Here is a 19001-nt window from a genome sequence, read left to right on the forward strand (position 1 = left end):
AGTAAGACATTCTTGTTATAAATCTACTGGAATTTGCTTGTCAAATTTTCTCCTCCAGAGTTCAAGGAGTGTTAAGTTGCTGAGAATTCTGGAAATTTTATATTACCAATCCTAACTGTACATTTTATTGACTAATTTTATAATATTTATAGTATATGTAAATTCAGCTTCAAGGAAATTTTATAAAAGAAAGAACAATGGCTAGTTCATTGAAAGAACTTCCTGTGCCAGGAAATACAGACATGTAGGATAGTCTGATGTGCCCCTCTGTGACATAGCTCTATGCTCACCACAGTCCCCTGACAGTTGCTAAGATGAAGATTACTGACAGTTTGAGTTGTAGAAAATCCTGTATTAAAAGAACTTCAAGGGATAGGAAATGAAGTTTACAAACCTGTGCAATCAATGGAGCATAAGTTATAGCAGAAAATTGGCTAAAACTTGAAAATATCAAGATGTGCAATCTCATACATAAACACTCAAAACAGATCTTTCCAATAAATTCTTACTTGCTTATCACTAAAAACTTACCAAAGCCACCACATTCGAAATAATCTGGATTTTTTTTTGTTTTGTTTTGTTTTTTCATTTCTCTCAGCTCAAATTTATTTGACCAATTTTCTTTTGGGTTAATATCTCAGAATAGTAGTTAATGACTCTTGTAACTACCAACTGCCAAATATGAACCTAGAAAAATCCTGTAGTATGATTTTATAAAGTGTGTTTAACTGCTGTATCACTTGATTATTTTAAGATGAGCAGATTGAGGCTCAAAAGCATAGGTGATCCAGCTAATGCGCTATCTAGTCTAAGGCTTCTTTGGTCTTCATTAAATAGCACTGGCTGCTGTCATGAACTTTTTTTCTAGTCTCAGCATCTTTACTGGTTCTCCTGTGAACTGCTGTGCTGCAATGTAGCCTTAAGAGTTTGATTTAAAGATGTTGGTCCTTCAACTTGTCTAGTAGTAATCACTGCTCCAACCTCATCATTAAACTTAGTTCTCCCATGACTTCTTCCTCCTTCTGGTAGCTCTACGTCTTCATGGAAAATGAACATCCATACCTAAAATCATCAGATGTCCTTCCTATGCTGGTATTATCTCCCGGGCTCTTGTTTTATAAGCATCTAGACTAGAAGACAACTATAAATCTAAATAGTTTCTTAAAATTTTTATAAAGACAAGTTTGAATCATCCAGGAACTCAGAGTAAGGTAGTCCATGTACTGATTGTACAGAATTCATTATCATGGAAGACTTTAATTTTTGCAACAGCGAGTTTTTAAAGTCCACTAACACAAAGGACAAATACTTCCAAAAATATTTAAATGGTTTATCAGATTTTTTTATTCCTAGCATTTAAAGATACATATTTCATTTTTAAAATCACTTTAATAATTATTAGATAAACAGAGGTAGCTTAACACAAAAGTTACCTCTAAACTCATTTTCCAGTTGTATCCATTAGCAATCCAACAGCTATATTTAGTTAAGAATGAACATTTAATGTGATCTTGTATTTAGAGAAAAGAGTACTATTGTAAAATTTATGAATACTGCAATATTCATGAATTAGTCATGAAATAGGAGATTTTAAAAAATGAAGAGAAATTTTTATGTCTGTTATATTCCAAACAGTGTGGGTTTATAGTGAACACTGAAAGTTAATTTTATTACTTTTTAAAATGTCACCTTACATATTCAGTTAATACTTTACTTGTTGTGCTTTGCTCTCTAACATATGAAAATAAGGTTACAGTAACATCTTTGATAGTCAGCTACAATTCATCTGCCTTACTATAATCAAGCATTTTATATGTTCTGTGCTTGCTTTACATTTAGAGTATTAAAGTCTTTTTTCCCTCAGAGTTCCTCTTTGTTTTTAATTGCAAAGAGCTAACTCCTGAGTGATACTGTCTACAATGTCTATATCCCAGACACATGTTGTATGCACCCTTCTTGCACTGTCTATCCGAAACTTCCAGAGAGCAAACCACAACCTTTTTGTGGACTGAATTGATATTACAGGGAGAACTGTAGGGAGGTCAAGTTTTAAAATGGACAAGCATTAGCATCCTCTCTCGAGACGCATTTGTCTTTTAGATCAATTTTACAGAGAAAAGCAGCATGCCGAGATGTGGAGACAAGGTTAGGATTGTTTCTACCATGACTTTCTGTCAACTGCAGGCATTTTGCAATTCCCATCAACAGCAAACTAGATATTATTGAACATATCCCATTTCTTCTGCCTTCAAACTTTATTAATATAATTCATACAAACTTTAATTAACATGCAAAACTTAATGTACGCAAAGCTTTTATAGTCTGTTTTTTATATTTTATGATACAAGAAATCTTAAATGATAGTACTAAAATCACTTACAATGCTAAAATTGATTTTAAGTAATATTAATTAATTTTATTTTTTGAACTAACTAATTTAGTTTTAGTGTTTTCACAAAACATTGTATCTTTTTTTTTTTTTTTTTTTTTTGGTTTTTTGAGACAGGGTTTCTCTGTGGTTTTGGAGCCTGTCCTGGAACTAGCTCTTGTAGACCAGGCTGGTCTCGAACTCACAGAGATCCGCCTGCCTCTGCCTCCCAAGTGCTGGGATTAAAGGCCACCATCGCCCGGCAACATTGTATCTTCTTGAGACAGTGTGACATCCTCCCTTAACCAACAGAACTTCCAAGCAGTCCTTAAGTGGATACTTTGATGTCAGGAAAATTAGGGCCATATTTATGACCCAATATTAGGAAATATGAGATTCATTTAAATCAATGCATTATACCTATGAATTTCACTCATAATCCACTTTATCCATCTCTTTTCCCTATACTAAATTATTATTACATCTTAATGTGTTTTTTTCATTATATATCTTATACTATTAAATTATCTTATACTCTCTTTAGGATGAGACATGTTATCTGTAGTTATCTGGTTTTAAACAAGGTTTTGAAAAGGACACATTATGGAAAAGGCTGAATCTCTTAAAAATGTTGATGGATAACTGCATATCGTAGAGAATACTGAAGTTACACCCTTACTTCATTCTGCACACACATCAACTCAAGCAGACCAAAGCATCCTGGTAAGACCAAAGCCTGAAGATACCAGAGAAAAGCACAGAAAGGGCACTTCAAGATATGGCACCAGGGACCACAAGATGGTAGATTTTGCCAAAAACTTGATGAATTCAGAAATGTATCCTACATAGAGCTGCCCTGACCTCAGTCATTTTGATATCAGTCTGTGAAACCAGAAACAGCAGAGTCTTACTGAGCTTTACCAGTCCCCTGACTTACAGAAACTATGAATTAATAAACAAGTTCTGCTTTAAGCTATGTATGTTGTATTTTATTGTAGTAATGATAGAAAACTAGTATATACAGACAAAGCTTTTCTCTTAAGTCTGGGCTTTGCCCACTAACAAATGATCTGGGAAAATCTAAGTATATATCTCCATTAGAATCTGGCAACTCAGCCACTCATTATTGACCTACACCTTGTGGCATTCTTCACATTGAAGACAAGTACTTGGAACAAATGACCTTCCCAGTCACTGGCAGATAAGAGTTTTATGTATTGGTGAGCTTCCTATGTTGAAAATTAATGCAAGTCTGTACTCCTATGGCTATTTCCTATTTCAATCTCTCTCTCTCTCCCTCTTCAAACTGAAAAAGATCTATTTCTTATTTTATTCTCTTGTTGTCTTACAGCAGTTTTTATACTAAAAATTATCCACCATCATATCAAATGTTTATATGATATATTGCCATGCTTTAAGAAACTATACTCAGTTTAATACCTGTCCTGTAAAAGATAAACAGGGTGGAGAAAAGAGGGATTGATGTGTTTAAGAGTAATCTCTAAAATAGCTCAAACAGAAGTCAGAGTAAACATTCCTAATGAGTGTGCAATCCAAGTTTCTCTGGAGAATAATAAATATATTATTAAAAAGATGTTCTGTTAGCAGAGGTTGTTTGTTCTCAGACACTTAGACCTGAAATAATCACTCAGAAATTATATTATTTGCATTAATGTTTGGCCAATAGTTTAAGCATATTTCTAGTAGGCTCTTATATCCTAAACTAACCCATCTCTATAACCTGTGCATCACCACGAGGTCCTGGCCTACCAGCAAAGTTTCGGCGGGCTCCAGCAGAGGAGTCTGTCTCCAACAGCAGTTACATGGCTTCTCCCTGACTCTGCCTACTCTCTCTATACATCTCTTTCAGCCTGGCTTTACTCTGTTAAGATGTTGGCCAAAAGTTGCTTTTTTATTATGCAATGGCAATAAAACATATTCACAGCATATATCAACTCCCACATCAATTTACCATGTGTAAGGTTAGCAGCAGACATGTATTCCATGCCAGTTAATATTCATAATGCTCTACATGTGCTGGCTAGTTTTATGTCAAGTTGACAAATGCTAGCATCATTTTGGAAGAGGGAATCTTATTTGAGAAGCATCCCTTCCAGATGAGACTATGCACAAGCCTGTGGTATGTTTTCTTGATTGGTGTGGGAAGACCTGCTTATTTGTGGGTAACGTTAACCCTGGGCAAACGATCCTGGGTTGTATAAGAAAGCAGGTTGAGCAAGCCACGAAAGCAAGTCATGAAGGACATTTCTGAATGGCTTCTGTTTCACTTCTTTTCTCCAGGTTCCTTCCCTGTTTGAGTTCCTGCCCTTGACTTCCACGATGCACTGTGATGTGGAACTGAAAACTGAAAGTGCTTCCTTCCCAAGTTGCTTTTGGTCATGGTGTATCATCACAGCAGAAACTATGACTACAGCACTGCAATATAAAACATGCAGAATTCTCAGAACCCTATACCATTGCCATGTCCATCAAGTTTATTGTCCGCACCTAACAAAGAGATGATAACTTAGCTCAAATTCCATAGCTATTAAACTCCAAAACCTAAACTAAACTGTATGGTATCATGGTTAGAATCCCTCATGCTTGACAACATTGCATTGCCTCTGCTTCACTCTCAACATACATGGAAGTGCACATACATATTCACAGACACTGTCAACTGACCCAAATGAGTTCATCTGTAGTGTCTGTACACTTTTCTACATTACCCATTTCACAGATGGTCAGATTATAACTGCCATCTAGGAAAATATATCCTATGTTCTGTAGAAATCATCTGATCTACAATTTACTACAATGAGAATCTCTGCTACAAGGTAAAATCCTCTCCTTAAAAATTCAGCCTAAGCTGGCCATGGAGGTGCATACTTTTAATCGCGGCACTCAGGAGGAAGAAGCAGGTAGATTTCTGTGAGTTCAAGGTCAGCCTCCTCTACATAGTGAGTTCCAGGACATCCAGGGCTACATACATTCTGTCTCAAACAAACAAATGAACAAATAAATGTTTAGCCTAAAATGTATAAGTGCTATTTAACTTTATAGCACTAACGTTATTTTCTAGGAGATTATAGATTTAGGAAAACTCAGGTATGTTTTCTTTTGCTCTGTTTTTATTTTACATTCTACAAACATGTCCCTTCATTCCCATTTTGATGTCCCCGTTTTAGGTAAATTTTCATCAAACATCCCAATGTGATTGCAGCAATCATGGAAACAGAAGAATAGCGACTAGTGATCTATGATAGGTTTCCTTGCCCAGATTACAAAAGGGTGATGTTCTCTGAAACTGACTTTTTTTCTCAGTGGTGGATATAGCCAATATCATTGTGCCAAGCATGCAAGACTCATAGGTGATCAATTTACCAGCCCAATATTACTCCTTTTACACCCATAGTTCAACTTCATGGTTCTTGGATGTTCAATCATAACTGTGATTGAAACAGCTATTTTCTTGTCCCCTGACTTGTATATTAAAAAACCAAATTAGATAAAACACCAAAGAAGATGATAAAAAAGTATCAATCTCACTTTTTTCATTCTTAGTTATAATAATCTTCTAGTTATTTCTTATTTTCCATGTTAAAAAAGGTAGCTATAAGATACCATCTTATTTATTTTAAATTAAATAACCTGGCTGGATTCCTTAAATTGTCAAATTGAAGATTACAAAACTGTGTATCTTTTTATGTATCTTTTTAGTGTTATGCCTTCCTTTACTTTTTTGAGAAATTTATGGAATTGAAAGGCTCCTGTTCTGCACTAAAGAGCTATGGGACACCAGTAATTTAATAAACAAAGAATAAAAAAGTTTTAAGTATAATTAAGTTAAACAAAGCATGGTAATTTCAATTCATTCTCACAATTTATAATAGTCAATGAAACGAATAATTGATGAATATTTAGATTTATTGTGGATACTGTCTTATATTCAGGCCTAGACTTTCTAAACAGACTTTCCAGAATTATGAGTACAGTATAAACTTTACCACAAAACTCCATCTCCCTCCAGAGAAGTCAATGTTGCACTATGATGCTAATATCTTGGCATTTAAATGTCTGCTTTTCTATAATATTCTGAGCTTCTTTTGATGTCTTGTAAAATAGTGCATTCCAGAAACTTCAGGGAAGTACCTTCTCCAAAGACACTGAGAAGCCTTGGTGAGTGTTGTGTATTATGGGGACTATATCACTGGAAAACTACCTCTGAAAACTGCCCTCCAGTGAGGTTGGATTGTGCTGGTGTAAAGGAAGGATGAAGGTACAACCAAGTCCAAGTGGAAAGGAATGAGGGAAATGCTGTCTCCAACTTTAGCTCGCAAAAAAATCACCAAGTTCAGAAGTGTACTCCATCCTTCTAACTTATCAGGAAAAAATGTTTATTTATTATCTGCATACAAATTTGTATGTATATATTACTTAAGTATTCACTCTTATTCATGAAATTATCTGTAAGATTCATAAGGCTGAACTCACATAAAATACATAACTAAACCCCTGAGCAATTCCTAATTTATTTCTCTACCTTATTTTACTTAGATTGTTGTCAGAAATATATGCCATTTAATTTTATGTTCAGATCATTTCCTATAACAAATCAATAAACAGACATTTAGTACTAGGTAATGAGGGATTATTAGAAATAATTATATATAAAGTAATACTATAATAAATTAATTAGCACATATTCATTGAAAGTCTGTAATCTATTTTATGATATTGAATGAGCATGAAAAATTGAGACACTCTACATTTCATAAACCAAGTATGGGATAGATTTTCAGTAAAGAAGTAACCTGGGTATTCAAATAATTTCATAGAAGTCAACATAAATTATGAGACAATAGGAAATTATAGGTAATGTAAATAGGATTACAATTGCAGAAGCTTCTGGTAAGTATTTATTTGACACACATATGTTTCATTACTGAGAATTTATTGTATGGAAGTACGAGTTGAAAGTTGGTGTGGTGGTGATCTAGTGTGCAATGACACTGATTAATAAAAACATAAAATGTCAGATCTTTAATAAGTATCCTTTAAAAGAAAGTAATTTCCCATGGGGCAAGTTTTAGCAAAGTATCATGACTTTGTTAATAGAATTTCTTAGCTGTGATCATTTCTGTTTCTAAATTTAATAAAAAAGATACACCAGCAACACAAAAATTTTAACTCAGAGCTGCAGACTTTTCCTAAGAGAAAAGAATCACAGGATTATTGTACAGTAGTCTATATAATGGCTCCAAATTGAAAAAGGAGTTAGAACTGTCAGAGAAAGGGCAAATAGTAAAGTACATAGTCCAAACGTTATAGATTCCACTGAAGTTTCTCATTTCAATGTTGAAATTGATGATACAACACACCCGAGAGTGGATCAAAAGGTTTATTATTCATGTAATAGCGTCTCCCATTGGGAGCAAGGCAGAATCCCATATTGGTCAGAAAATGGCTTGAGAAACGAACATGGCTTTTTATGGTAGTAAGAGAGATGCCTTGCTGAGAGATCCTATGGCAGTCTGTCTGAGACACATGGTTTGAAATCCCTTCCAACCTCAAGCAAAGCAGGTAATCAAAAATCAGTTAGTATTTGATGTTTGAATGAGAACAGATTTTAAGGTCCATCATTTATCTCATTCCTATTTTTAAAAGGGCTTTGAGTTCTTTGATTTAAAATTCCAAGAGAAGTTTGAACATGATTTCTGTAAATTGAGATGTGCTAGCTGACAATGCTTGAGTTAATATAGGGAACATATACAATGATATATGATGTGCTGCCCAACGAAGTGATCGATATGTCTATACAAGTGTACTTTTTGGTATTTGCACAAAAGCAAGAAAGATCACCTAATGGCCCATTTCTCAGAACATAACCATGACTTTAAGTGATATATGACTTTATGTGTGCTTTTTGCTAAAATAAAGGTGTCAGTTTCATTGTATAATAAAACATAACCTGAGATCTACCCTCACAAGTAATTTTAAGGTAGACAGAGTTATTTGGGCTTAAATTCACAGGAAGTTTAGTTATTTGGGCTAAACATCATGACAGAAGTTGTTGGAGAGACCCGGGTACTCATATCATGGTAGTAGAGAGGAGTTGGGAGGAGAAGTAAGAGGTCAAGGGCAATGACAGAAAAGAGGGCAATGATGATGAAGGTGAAAAAGATAGGGTGAGTGAAGTCCTGGATAACTTATATTCCTCAAAGACACATCCCCAGAAATCTACTGGTTCTACCTTCTGGAAGTTCCTGCCCCTCTTCAAAACTGCCATAAAATTATAAATTGTAAAGTGATTAGGTTGTTTAAATGATTAGATCAAAGCCCTCATGATCAAAAGACCACTATTTCTGGACGTGTCTAACACTGTCCAAACTTCCATAAAATTGTTAATTATAAAATGATTAAGTCAAAGCACCCATGATCAAAATGGCCATTATCTGGCAGTTAAGACTTTGGGGAATCACATCATCTTCAGACCAAAGCAGGTACCAATTTCTCCATGCTCATGCTCTTGAATTTTTTTGTTACTATTTTCTAATTTCTAATAGTTACAAATATTTTAGCAAACAGAGGTAGACACCTTGTTGTCATTTTAATAGGCATTTCCGTTATGATTAATGACAAGGAATAATTTTTTTACATACACCTATTTGCTATTCTATGTCTTCCTTGGAGAAATGTCCAAAAAGTCTTTTACTCACTTGTTTTAAGTTGCTAAAAGTTTGTTTGGTTATTTACTAGGGGAGTTGCCGATACATTTTAGAGTGTAGCTCTTAATCATATGTATGTTTCTGCCTTACAGAAAATACTAGAAGGAAAATCACAAACCAAAGAAGCCAACAACACCCATAATAACACAAGCATCAGACAACCCTCCACCAGCACAACGCAAAGAAGGAAAACACACAAACACTACCACCAGAAAAAAAAAAAAAAACGGAGTTAACAACCACTGGTCATTAATATCACTTAATATCAATGTACTCAATTCACCTATAAAACGGCACAGATTAAGAGAATGTATATGAAATCAGGATTTAACATTCTGCTGTTTACAAGAAACACACCTCAAACTCAAAGATAGACACTACCTCAGAATAAAGGGTTGGGAAAAGGTTTTCCAATCAAATGGTCCAAAGAAACAAGCGGGTGTGGCTATACTAATATCTAACAAAATTGACTTCAAACTAAAATCAATCAGAAGAGATGGATATGGACACTTTATACTCATAACAGGAACAATTTATCAGGATGAAGTCTCAATCCTGAATGTCTACGCCCCTAATATAAAAGCACCCACGTATGAAAAAAAAATTACTAGAACTCAAAGCATACATCAAACCCCACACTCTAATAGTGGGTGATTTCAACACTCCTTTCTCCAATGGACAGGTCAACCAGACAGAAACTTAACAGAGAAATAAGAGAACTAACAGATGTAATGAACCAAATGGACTTAACAGACATCTATAGAACATTCCACCCAAACAGAAAAGAACATACCTTCTTCTCAGCATCTCATGGAACCTTCTCAAAAATTGATCACATAATTGGTAACAAAGCAAACATCCATAGATACAAAGAAATTGTAGTAACCACCTGTGTACTATCAGATCACCATGGAACAAAGTTAGAATTCAACAACAATTCTAACCCCAGAAAGCCTACAAACTCATGGAAACTGAGACTATTGATCTTGATGGCTCTTTGCTTAGACCAAGTTGTGCAGACAGGAAGAAGCACTAATGAGCATGAAGCCACATTCCTCTTCTTCTCCCCTTCCCTGTGTGTCTTTGTGATTCCTTGCAGCTCTTCTGCTTCTTCCTTGGATTCTCAGGAAGCTCAAAGAAGTATTCCACACATTTGTCATTAACTTGGTATTTGCGGTGGGGCTTGAGAGCTGTTATTTCCTATGATTACTTCTTGCTAAAAACAGTTTTCTTTTCATCCATTCTTAGCTAAGTAAACTAATCATAGACTGTGAGGTCCTCTCTTTGGAGTAAGCAGGATGCTAATGTATACACCCATGGATACATATGTATACATAAAGACCACACGTATAAAAGTGTGTTTGCTCTGGTCATACTCCTCACCTTGCAGTAAAATACTAAACCCTTATCTTTTCCCTCTGCTTGAAAGACGTTATCAAACACTCTGCTTTGCTCTTTCTAGAATGCCATGTTATGTGAGAAAAGTCTTGTCTTGGAGCACAGCTACATCAGCAGTTTTACACTAGAAGCACATTTTGTACAGTGAATCATTCAATGTTTCCCCATTGATAATTATTTGGATATTGTTAGCGCATGTCTATTTTGCTTTTTATTCTTTATGAATCCACAAAGCCTATCATGTACTATATACTTTGAAGCTAATTTTAGTTTAACTGTCTGACACACTGAGGTAATGAACTGAAAAAAAAAAACTTTGTTATCACAATACATCAAAAAACTGATAAAAAAACAAATTTGTCATTGCAACCAGATTTGAATGTGTCCCTTGTGAGTAGACTGGGCATTGCAAGCAGTTAAATTTTTTCTGCTCTCTCTGCCCGTAAGAGTGGCATCTTCACTGTCAGGTAGTGTCATGGAATCAAGAAATGACCATGTTCATATGCTTATTTAACCAATGTAAGTGTCCCCTAGAGTTCTAGGGATGAAGAAAGTTTAAAATTTGCACTTGGAAAGATGCTACTACATAGTCGTTCTCAAATGTGATTTCTCACCCCCACTTACACAATCAGCCTGTGCTACTCCTCTGTAGGTTCTCCAGCCAGTGCACTATGCTGCATTCTGCCCAAGCTCTTTTTGCCATTTTTTATTGTTTTTATTGAGCTATATATTTTTCTCCACTTTCTTTCCCATCCTTACATCTCTCATGATCCCCACACACCCAATTTACTCAGGAGAGTTTGGCTTTTTCTCCTTTTTATGTAAACCCAGGTATATCTCTCTTAGGGTCTCTTTGTTTTCTAGATTGACTGGGGTTGTGTATTCTAGGCTGGCTTTTTTTTTTTTTTTTTTTTTTTTGCTTTATGCCTAGAAGCCACTTATGAGTGAGTACATATTATATTTGTCTTTCTGGGTCTGAGTTTCCTCACTCAATATTCTTTTTTTCTAGATCTATTCATTTGCAAGCAAATTTTAAGATGCCGCTGTTTTTTACTGCTGTGTAGTATTTTATTGTGTAAATGTACCACATTTTCTTTATCCATTCTTCATTTGAGGGGCAACTAGGTTATTTCCAGGTTCTGGCTATTACAAATAATGCTGCTATGAACATGTCCTTGTGGTAAGACAGAGCATCTTTTGGGTATATACCCAACAACAATACTGCTGCATCTTGAGGTAGATTGTTTCCTAATTTTCTGAGAAATCACCATATTGATTTTCAAAGTGTCTTAAAATTTACACTTCCTCCAGCAATAGAGGAGTGTTCCCCTACCCCACATCCTTTCCAGCACAAGCTGTCATCAGTGTTTTTGATCTCGGTCATTCTGACAGGTATAAGATGGATCTCAGAGTCGTTTGGATTTGCATTTTTCTGGTGGCTAAGAATGCTGAGCATGTCCTTGAGTGTCTTGCAGTCATTTGAGATTAGTCTGTTGAGGTTCTCTGTTTAGGTCATACCCAATCTTTATGCTTTCAATCATCATTTCTTTACTTACCACACAAGAGAACTGCCAGCTCCCTGCAGTTACAAAAGTGTATTTAAAGTTTACCTTTGCGAACCAACACCAGTCATTTCAGAATGATAAAAGTAAAGACATGTTATTCATTTGTGAAATAATTTTGTTGATTAAAAATGTGTTGATTTATTCCTTCAAAATTATTTATTGATTTTTCTACTTTCTGTTGTTCAAGCTTTAAACATGTGCAAGGAAATCAAGAACAATGACATGATACATAAATAGCTTTAATATAATATGTTGCTTAGGGTTGGGAATGAAGATGGGGAAGTGTCTATAGGCATATTTGGATACTGAAAGGTCTATTTCTTAGTATTTTGATCCATGATTGATCAAATTCATGGAAGGAGAAACTTTCAAATCCCAAACGTTAGAACTTATCGTTTTTGTTTATTGCTAAGTAGCATAGAAAAAATGTACATGCAATTAATGTGATATCTTACACAACAATCAACTATGCTTGTGATTCATAGTTTATCTGTTGAAAGATTGTTGTACATGTTTGGTGTTCATGTGAAGTTTTGACGATTAAATGCATTATGTGAAAATTAGAGCAATTATCAATCTGAAACTCAAAATATTTATTATTTCTTTGTGATAAGAGTATTAAAAATAGCTGGGCGGTGGTGGCGCACGCCTTTAATCCCAGCACTTGGGAGGCAGAGGCAGGCGGATCTCTGTGAGTTCGAGACCAGCCTGGTCTACAGAGGTAGTTCCAGGACAGGCTCCAAAGCCACAGAAAAACCCTGTCTCGACAAACCAAAAAAAATAAAAAAATAAAAAAAAATAAAAAAAGAGTATTAAAAATAATTTCTTTTGTCTGATTTGAAATACACATAACATTGCTTTTACTCCAGTTCCTCTAATGTGCCTCAGAGTTTGTTCTATTTTTTTTTAACATAATGTTACATTATGGCTCTTGGTCCACCCCTCCCTGACCTCCTCATAGTCCAGGATTACAATAAGTTCAACATATAACTAATCATTTAAAAGACTGATAGATTAAATTGTACAGATTATTTCAAAACCGAGATAACATTAGCAACTTGTCTACCCACTTTGTCTTAGAAATAATAAATTAGTCCCAAATATATCACTCAATCTCAGTTTTATTCAGTTAACAGTTACTGTATATTATCCATCATTTTCCACATTCATGAACTAAACAGGGGGAAAGTACTCAATAGCCGAAAGAATATGAGGGTGAGTAAAACACATGATTTCTGGACTTCAGAAACTTGGTCTAAATGGGGAATCTGGCAAGGAAGCAGGTTCACAGAAATCAGTGTTATACAACACAGTAATAGCCAGTGGAGGATTTGTTTCCTGCTGCTGGCATGAAAAAATTTTCATCTACACTGATACATTAGTTATGACCCATAGGACAAGGATGGATTAGCCAAGTAAAAGGAAGAGTTGAGGGTCAAGAGCATTTCTGTGATGCACAAAGACAGATACGTGAGGGTATCATGATTTCTGGGAAAGTAGTTTAGCTTAATACTTCCAAAAGGTAGTTTGAAGTAAATTGCATAGGATTAGAGAGCAGAGAATAATCTTGTATTTTTAAGAGGAATTAACTATTTATTAACTATTTAAGAAATGATGAGACGAATCTAGGATTCTAATTTTTCTATGCTGGCTGTAGAAAAAATGTTGAAATATTAAAAAAATGTATGAAGGGTTTTTAAATTTATTTTCTTTTTATTGATGCTAGAAGAATATACTGCTACTAAACTCTGAACACATGGGAAATATAAATGTGCATTGTCTTCTATTCATGATAAATCCTAAAGGTGTAAAAACCGAATTGCAGTTATACAAAAAATGTTCTATTTTTTTAAAAAAAATTATAAGGGCTAGAGATGTTAATTTCCTAATTGTTCTTGAGAGTACCTTAGGTTAAATTCCCAGCACCTACATGGTGACTCCATTTATAATTCTAGTTACAGAGGATCCAATTCCTTCGTATAAAGTCCATGGGCTGCTGTAGAACATGGTACATGTACACACATATGTACATATACAGGTATATATACATACACATTAATTAACTACATGAATGAATAAATAAATTTAAACTTGATGAGTTATTTAAGAAATTATTAATGCTAAGTCTGTAGCTAAACCAAAAATAATTGAGAAAAGACAGAAAAACAGAAGGTTAGATAACACATGAATTAAATACTAAAATTCAATCCAATGAAGAGAAAGTAGATGTTTATTATTATTATTATCATTATTACATATTTTCTGTAGGTCTGAATATTTTCTAATATAATAAAACCAACATCAAACAGAAAAAGCGAAAGCTATAACAGACTAATATGATCATGGTAGAAGTGGTCAGGGTAGAGAACACTATTCTAAACATCTGCTTGTGGGTCTTCTAAGCTTTGTGGTAAGGAATTAGCTCAAGGACTTAGTTTGACACATACCTTTACCTCCAAACATCTTCATTTATTTTTGCTCCCATACCTATGAAAGAAACGAGGCTGTTCATAGCATCTGCATAAAAGTGTATATCATGACAGTAAGTCCCGTCTCCAGCCTATGAATCTATCTTCAGGTGACACTGTACCTTACTGTTTCATTTCTTATAATAGTTATGGGAAGTTGGGCTTTTGGTTGGTAGAACATAGTGTGGAAAATAAGTACGCATCTGTCACAGTGATGTAGCAAATCAGCAGTACAGTTTTTTGGTTTTTTTTTTTTGGTTTGGTTTTTTTTTTTTTTTTTTTTTCGAGACAGGGTTTCTCTGTGGTTTTGGAGCCTGTCCTGGAACTAGCTCTTGTAGACCAGGCTGGTCTCGAACTCACAGCGATCCGCCTGCCTCTGTTTCCCAAGTGCTGGGATTAAAGGCGTGTGCCACCACCGCCCTGCTCAGCAGTACAGTTTTAGAAGACACCACTGTTCAGTTTGCTTCAATGGAACTGGAAAGTTTTCATTAAAAGAAACTTTATTGAGGAACATGTGACAAAATCCCCCACTTCTTGCTGGCAAGTGATAGCACTCAACTAATAAATCAAGTATTCAAAATAATGAACTTGTGACATAAACTTGAGATAAAGTCATGCTTAAAGTGTAAACAAAAAAAAAATCATTTTGAGTGAGGTAACCCAGACCCAGAAAGACAATTATCACATGTACTCACTCATAAGAGGTTTTTAAATATAAAGCAAAGAAAACCAGACTATAAATCACAATCTCAGAGAATTTAGACAACAATGAGGACACTAAGAGACACATACATGGATCTAATCTCCATGGTAAGTAGAAAAAGTCAAGATCTCCTGAGTAAGTTGGGGGCATGGGGACCTTGGGGGAGGGTTGAAGGGGAGGAGGGAGGCAGGGAGGAGAGCAGAGAAACATGTAGAGCTCAATAAAACTCAATAAAAACCTTCAAAAAATGTAAACAAAATGTGTCTAGCATATTACAAAAGACAATGATTCCAAGATAAAGAGAGGATGTTCCTGCCATCCTAGATACTGAAAACTATGCTGCTAAGCTTTTACAAACATTTTTAAAAATTAAACTTTTTATTAAAGATAAATGCATTAAGAACTGCCAGTCATACATTGTTTGCATGAGAATAAGAATCTATACAGAAAATAGAGTTGCGAATATGATAATAATTTTAAGTAAAGTTAATAACATTAAAATAAGTGTCATGCACTAGATAATGTTCTCATTTAAATGCACTCCACTTACTTTCATTTTAAAATGATATTTTTTTTATTTTATTGTGTTCTCTTACATTTACCTTATACTTTTCCTCACAGATTACAGTTTCCGAATATTTTGAAGAATAGAACTGACTTTAAATTACAAATAAAAAGTTTTCTTAAAATTCTAAATGCATATATTCCTAATTAAAGTGCAAATTATAAAGGTCATATGAACTCAAAAATAATAAAAATGGCATTGGGTCACACCTTTAGGAAAAAGCCACAGGGTTCTCTTGGTTGGGGGCAAAGTTTTTGGTGACTTTGAGGATTCATGTTTGAAGAGAAAGCAGAGGATTCAGACTGTGCCAAAGGGTTTTTTGGAAATAATTTTGAAACATAGGATATAATATTAGTATTTATAGTGAATACTAAGTTTGCCTGGCTAATTTTATTTTCTATGTATAATTAAGATAAAATAGTGAATTAAAGATAAATAAGATACCTGAAAGAAATTCAGTATAGAACCCAAGACACAGACAGCCATAAATGTTCCTTGTCTTTTGGGTTTCAAGAAATGAAAATAGAGTTGCAAATGAATAACTAGATGGATACCAAATGGTTAATCATGTCAACCCTACCTCTGTTTATGCATACAGATATATTACACATATCTGTATATATAAAGAGATATGTCAAAATAACTTTAATCATTAAAATAAAATGTAAGACTCCGAATAACCAGTTTTTAAAAGATAGACATTGAAGTGCCCCAAGTCAGGAAATGCATGACTTTCAGTATTCTTTTAACACATGAGGGATTCTAATAGTGTCAAATGACATAGTAGGGTTTCAAAAATGTTGTCAGTATCATGAGCAATTTTGTGTGTAATGCATATTATAATCTCCTCATTATCTCAGAAAATAAAATCAATTAGGCACATTTTCTTTTAATGCAAATGCTACAACAAGTACTTCAAATATGTTTGTAGAGTGCATAATTATGTAATTGTCACTATGTATGAGAGGTTTTAAAAAGCTATTGTAATATAATTTAGTTCCATGATGTCTTCTGAGTTCTGTATGAATAAATTTTGTTCCTTTCCTAAATGATATTGTTAAGAAAGAATTTTTATGTTATAAAGAGTTTTTTTTCGATTGTAAAATATTGCTCTGTGTAGAGAAATCACTGAAGTATGTATCGCGTGTGCATCAATATGTTGCCCTGGTTTGCATGACTGACTCCTTCATGCCACACTCTAGTAACCATGAGCCTTTGACTACAAGGACTAATTGCAGTTTATTGAAAATGTCAGCGAGGCAAAACTTTAGTAAATCAAATCTAGGCCCATGGGTGGGTTATAACACCTTCCTCATCCTCTTAACCAACTGATGGCTTCCACTTTCAGCCAAGAAAAGTTACAAATGGTCTCTTGACTATCTGTGGCAGAAGAAAAATGGTTCAAAAAGACCAGATGATCCTGTTTTACAACTGTTGCCATGAAGATTAAAACCCCTACTTCCAGCAATGCACAATTTCATGCTATTTCAGGGAGTCTGACCCTGAACTGAACTTCTTCAGCCTGTTCAATCTGAATTTATAAGAGCTAGTAACAGTCAGCAGCACATAATGAAAAAAAGTAATGGAGAGACAGCTGTTTGCTTTCACAACCAGGCTATTGATAATGAGACAGGAAAAGCTGTGGCATGTTGGATTCAAAAGGAAGTGGGCCTTAACATTTGCAAAGGGAAAGATCCTTGTTTCTTGCTGATTTGAGTCAATTGCTGGCAATTGAACCAGAAGTCAGATTGGGGACCCTTTTCTTTGCAATGCTGAAAGGCATGTGACCCATGACCAATTTTGAGTAGCTGATTGTCTTTTGCAGAACATTAGAGGCTGTACTGTGCTATTCATCTCCTTGTGTATGACACCATTTGATGTACATAAAAATGTCAGAAGAAGTAAAAGGCAGCTTTCAAATGCAACGCCATTATTCCCTTGTGAGAATACACTTTGAATTACTGTTCTACTTACTATATTGAGCACTTTGTGTTTGAAACTTAAGTATCACAGATTAAAAAATTCCGTAGTACATAATACATTTGTAGCTTATGTTTGTTCTTTTCTGAGTAAAATTTCCAATATGCTTATATATGAATATATATGAAAATATATATACTGAATATTCAACAAAATGACTCATTTCAGTAAACTATCACAAAGGCAAATATCAAATGACAAATTTCACTGAATTTTGTAGCTGCAGAATCTGTAAAATGCAGTCTTTAATTTGGAAAAGAGATATTTAACATGATAAAAACAACAGCGACAACAACAACAAAAAGCTTCACTTTTGAAAGTTCAGATGCATGCAGCAATTCCCTTTGATGTTTGGAAATACAACGACCTCCATCCACAGTATTTTCAAAACTGAAATCTTCCAGTTCAAAGGAATTTTGAAGCTGAGTTCGTTTAAATATAAGGAGTAAGAGAGCAAAGTGAAAATGTTGTGTCTGAAGACTATGAACCAAATATTGTCTCAGTGATAAACTTCAGAATTTGCCTGTCTGGTGACTGTGGAAACATTCACAGGATCGACCCAGGTACAATCCAAAACTCCCATGCCTAACCAAGAAGCTATCTTCAAGAGAGACCCACTTGAAAAGAAAAATTAGTTTTTTTACAACAGATTCTCACTGGGTATACAAACCACCTAAGAGCTGACCTCACACCCAGCAATGGAAAGTCAACACAAACCTAACTCAATGCTAGTTTTAAAGAAATTTTTTTGTCTCATATTGCTTTGTTTTGTTTTGTTTTTACCTTACTGATAAATATAATATTATTTATATTACTGGTATATATATATATAGTATTATATCATTAATATATATTATTAGAATGAAGAGTTCATGAAGTTAAGAGAAAGAGTGACAAATCACAAGAAGGGTTGATGGGGTAGAAATCGGGCTGGAAACAAGGGAATACAGTATTCATGTATAGATCCTCAAAAAAGAGAAAAAAATATTTTTTTAAAAAAGTACTTGTTTTGTAGTTTATAGTGACTGGCTCAAGAGAAAATTCTCTTGATTTGAACAGAACCAATCACAATCTTGTAATAAAAATTGATATATAAAATGTAATGGTGCCAGCCCTTCTCTTACTATAGAATCATAAATGATAAAGAGCATGCAGTATTGGATGCAGATACTCTGTCCTTCTTGCACCCATGCAAACATGAGAGAAAAGAAACAAGACAGGAGAAT

This window comes from Chionomys nivalis, chromosome 10 (genome assembly GCF_950005125.1).
Source record: "Chionomys nivalis chromosome 10, mChiNiv1.1, whole genome shotgun sequence".
Taxonomy (NCBI): Eukaryota; Metazoa; Chordata; class Mammalia; order Rodentia; family Cricetidae; genus Chionomys; species Chionomys nivalis.